Source organism: Colobus angolensis, unplaced genomic scaffold (genome assembly GCF_000951035.1).
Source record: "Colobus angolensis palliatus isolate OR3802 unplaced genomic scaffold, Cang.pa_1.0 Scaffold528, whole genome shotgun sequence".
In the NCBI taxonomy this organism is placed as follows: Eukaryota; Metazoa; Chordata; class Mammalia; order Primates; family Cercopithecidae; genus Colobus; species Colobus angolensis.
This window is the reverse complement of record NW_012118799.1, coordinates 455558-460788: the sequence shown is the minus strand read 5'-3', so window position 1 is coordinate 460788 and position 5231 is coordinate 455558. Positions and strand designations below refer to the sequence as shown.

At 42.6% G+C, this 5231-nt stretch overlaps 1 pseudogene; it reads left to right on the top strand.

Moving 5' to 3' along the window:
* LOC105525306 overlaps positions 1-388 on the top strand; it is a 2004-nt pseudogene extending 1616 nt beyond the window's left edge.
* Positions 389-5231: the final 4843 nt, after the last annotated feature.

The window sequence follows — 5231 nt, the reverse complement described above, 5'->3', positions numbered from 1 at the left end:
TGGGAAATGGAGCACAGTACTGGGAAATGGGAGCACAGTACTGGGAAATGGGAGCATACAGTACTGGGAAATGGGAGCATAGTACTGGGAAATGGAGCACACAGTACTGGGAAATGGGAGCACGGTACTGGGAAATGGGAGCACAGTCCTAGGAAATGGGAGCACACAGTACGGGGAAATGGGAGCACAGTGCTGCGAAATGGGAGCACACAGTACGGGGAAATGGGAGCACAGTACTGGGAAATTGGACCACACAGTATTGGGAAATGGGAGCACAGTACTGGGAAATGGAGCACACAGTACTGGGAAATGGGAGCACAGTACTGGCAAATGGGAGCATAGTACTGGGAAGTGGGAGCACATACTGGGAAATGGAGCACAGTACTGAGAAATGGGAGCACAGTACTGGGAAATGGAGCACACAGTACTGGGAAATGGGAGCACAGTACTGGCAAATGGGAGCATAGTACTGGGAAGTGGGAGCACAGTACTGGGAAATGGAGCACAGTACTGAGAAATGGGAGCACAGTACTGGGAAATGGGAGCATACAGTACTGGGAAATGGGAGCATACAGTACTGGGAAATGGAGCACACAGTACTGGGAAATGGGAGCACACAGTACTGAGAAATGGAGCACACAGTACTGGGAAATGGGAGCACACAGTACTGAGAAATGGGAGCACAGTACTGGGAAATGGGAGCACATAGTACCAGGAAATGGGAGTATAGTACTGGGCAATGGGAGCACAGTACTGGGAAATGGGAGCACAGTACTGGGAAACAGGAGCACACAGTACTGAGAGATGGAGCACAGTACTGAGAGATGGAGCACAGTACTGAGAAATGGGAGCACAGTACTGGGAAACCCCATACCTGGATTCTGAGTTCTTCAGCCTAGCCCAGGCTTCTTATCATAGTAGACAACAAGAGTCAAGAGAAGACCAGAGAACCACAGTCATCATCTGTATTTTAATGAACTCTGCATTTTAGTCTAGTCGTATTTTAAAAGATAATCAGTTTTCTAAATATATCTATAAGTTACTACATGCATTGGGCTGTTTTGTGTTTGTATAAAGAAATACCTGAGGCTGGGTAATTTATTAAAAAAAAAAACAGATTTAACTGGCTCACAACTCTGCAGGCTGTACAGGAAGCACAGTGCTGGTATCTGCTTGGCTTCTGGTGAGGCCTCAGGAAGCTTCCGTCATGGCAGAAGGTGGGGTGGGAACCAACGCATCATGCAGTGAGAGCAGGAGCAAAAGAGTGGTGGGGTTGGCAGGGGTGCCATACATTTTAAAATGACCAGATCTCAAGTGAACGACCAGAGCAAGAACTCACTTATCACCAAGGGAATGGCACTAAACTGTTTATGAGGAACCTGCTCCCATGATTCAAACACCTCCCACCAGGCCCCACCTCCAACACTGGGGATTGCATCTCAACATGGAACTTGGAGGAGACAAACATGCAAGCTATATCATTCCACCCCTGGTCCTTCAAATCTCATGTCCAACTCATCTTGCAACGTGCAATCATTCCTTCCCAATAGTCCCTGAAAGTCTAAACTCATTCCGGGATCAACTCAATCAAAAATGCCAAGTCTAAAGGCTCCTCTGGAGATGAGTTCCTTCCACCTATGAGCCTGTGAGATCAAAAACAAGTTATTTACTTCGCAGACAATGGATACAATGATGGTACAGGTACTGGGTAAACATACCTATTCCAAGAGGAAGAAATTGGCCAAAAGAAAGAGGCCATAGGTCCCAAGCAAGTCTGAAGCTCAGCAGGGCACACATTAAACCTTAAAATTCCAAAATAATCTCCTTTGACTCTATGAGGCACACTGGTGTGAGGCGTGGGCTCCCAAGGCCTTGTACAGCTCCACCCCTGTGGCTTTGCAGCTTGTGGCCCCTGCAGCCAATCTCATGGGTTAGAGTTGAGTACTTGTGGCTTTTCCAGGCTGAGGTTGCTGCCAGTAGATCAAACATTCTGAGGTCTGGAGGGCAGAAGCCCTCTACCCACAGCTCCCCTAGGCAGTGCCCTGGAGGAGTCTATGTGGGCTCCAACCCTACATTTCCTCCCAGCATTGCCCTCATAGAGTATCTCTGTGAGGGCTCTGCTGCCGCAGCAGGCTTCTGCCTGGGCAGCCAGGTTTTCCCACACATCCTCTGTAATCTAGAGGGAAGCCGCCAATCCCCCTTCACTCTTGTGTTCTGTGTTCCTGCAGATTTCACACCACTTGGAAGCCACCAAGGCTTACCCTCTAGAGCGGCAGTCCACGCTGTACCTGGAGACTGTTGAACCACCACTGAACCACCTGAAGAAGTTGGGATACAGGTACCAGTGTCCCCAGGCTGCACAGGGCATCAGGGCCCTAGTCCTGGCCCATTAAGCCATTCTTTTCTGCTTGGCCTCTGGGCCTGTGATGGGAGGGGCTGCTGCAAAGATCTTTGCAATGTCTTCAAGGTCTTTTTCCCATTGTCTTGGATATTAGCACTTGGCTCCCTTTTAGCCATGCAAATCTCTCTAATAGGTGGTTGCTCTGCAGCCTGTTTGGATTCCTCTCCTGAAAACATTTTTTCCTTTCTCTACCACATGGCTAAGCTGCAAATTTCCCAAACTTTTACACCCTGCTTTCCTTGTAGGTATAAATTCCAACTTTAAGTCATTCATTTGCTCCCATATCTGATCATAGGTTGTTAGAAGCTGCCATGCCACTTCTTGAATGTTGAGCTGCTTAGAAATGTCTTCTGCCAGACACCCTAGGTTACCATTCTTAAGTTCAAACTTCCACAGATCACTAGGACATGAACGAATACAATGCAGCCAAGCTCTTTGCTAAGGCACCCGAGGGTGACCTTTGCTCCAGTTCCCAATAACTTGCTCGTTTCCATCTGAGACCTTGTCAGCCTGGCCTTCATTATCCATATTTCTATCTGCATTTTGCTTCCAGCCACTTAGTAAGTCACTGAATTCCAAACTTTCCCTCACTTTTCTGTCTTCTTCTGAGCCCTCCAAAGTCTTCCAACCTCTGCTCATTACCCAGTTCCAAACCTGCTACCACATTTTCAGGTGTCTTTATAGCAATGTCCTGCTCCTCAGTGCCAATTTTCTGAGAGAACCCATTGTTGCATTGCTATAAAGAAATGACTGAACCTGGGTAATTGCTGACAAGAGACCTGAATCCATAGGTATTCATGATGAGTAATTCATGACAAGCTGCACAAATGGAAATAGGAAATCCAGGCCTAGATACATTGTAGGGTAAGGCGGAACACAAAAGAAAATCTAACTTTAAAAACAACCAGAAAGAAACAACAAATCATCCACAGAAGGAAAGCAATTAGACAGCAGATGTATTAATAGTAACAATAGTAGATAGATAAATAGTAATATGTACAAAGTGTGACCAAAAAAAAAAAAAACTTTTGACCTGGAATTATGTCCCCAGCAACACTATTTTTAGGAAAAAGAGCAAATTAATCGTATTTTCAGATAAATAAAAGCCAAGTTTACCACCAACAATCCTACACTAAGGGGACGTCAAAAAAGATGTATTTATTGAGGGAAAACATGTAAAGCAAACACAGAACCCACAGGAAATAATTTAGAAAAAATTATCACTTATGGAAGTTTTCAGTGCAACTCTCAATCACTGTTAGGTCAACCATATTTTTAAAATAATAAAAATATAGATTTGGACAACACCATTAACAGGCTTGATTTATGGGACATCTGTGGAACTGGAAGCTCATTTATTATTAGTAGAAAATGTGCATTCTCCTTAGGCACACAAGGAATATTGCCCAAAACACAGCTTACTAGCCACAACAAGTCTCAAATAACTTCTGTGGGATGGACCAGTGTTCCCCTTTACATACTTTGACAATTTTTCCTGTCTGCTTTTAAAATTTCTATTTATCACTGGGATTGAACAATTTGATTATAATGAGACATGATGTAATTTTATTCAATGGTACTTGTACTTGAGGTGCATTGAACTTCTTGCATCTGTAGGTTTATAGTTAACATCAAATTTGGAAAAAAATGTTGTCGTTATTTTTCCAAACATCGTTTTTAATGCACTACCCTCATTACTCATGTTTTCTTCTCTCCTTCAGGGACTTCAATTAAATATGTATTAAGCCACATGAAGTTGTCCCACAGATCACAGATAAGTTAGCTTAAATTTTTTTAATCCTCTTTTCTTTTGGTTTCATTTTGGATAGTTTATATTGCTATGGTTTCACAATGAATAATCTTTTCTTCTTTAACATCTAATCTGCCATTAATCCCATGCAGTTCAGTTCTTATTTTATACATTGTAGCTTTCACCTCTCCAACAGTGATCCAGAGTGTTGTTATATCTTCCGTGCCTCAAATTAGCTTTTACAATATGTGGAATACAGTTTTGATATTGTTTTAATGCCTTTGTATCTGTTCTGGATCAGTTTTAATAGACTAATTGGTCTCCTTATGGTTCCTATTTTCCCACTTGTTTGTATGCCTAATATTTCTGACTGGATGTCAAAAATTGTTGCCTTCTCTGGTGTTGGATATTTCTGGAGTCCTGTCAGTATTCCTGAGGATTTCACAGAACTGACAAGACACGAATCCACAGGTATATGATGAGTTAATTATGACAAGCTGCATAAATAATAGAAGAAGAAATCCACACCAGGGAAATCTTATTCGGGGATGCAGATAAGACAAAATCTCATTCTGAGATGCAATTATTTAAGAACAGAGTTTTAAAGTGTTTATAGATGTAAGGGGTAGAAGTGCAGATTTCTTCCATGCATATTGCATAGTGGTGACATCTGGGCTTTTAGTGTACCCATCGCCTGAATAGTGAACATTGTACTGAATAAGTAATTTTTCAGCTCTCACCGGCTTCCACCCTCCCACCTTTTGGAGTGTCCAGTGTCTTATTATTCCACTCCATACGTCCATGTGTACACATTGTTTAGCTCCCACTTGTATGTGAGAACATGTGGTATTTGACTTTCTGTTTCTGAGTTACTTCACTCAGGATAATGGCCTCTATCTATGTTGCTCAAAAGATATGATTTCATTCTTTGTTATGGATGGATAGTATTGCCTTGTGTATATATGCTACATTTTCTTTAACTGGTCCTCCACTGATGGATGCTTAGGTTGATCCATTATCTTTTCTGTTGTGAATAGTATTGTGATAAACATACAAGTGCAGGTGGTTTTTGATATAATT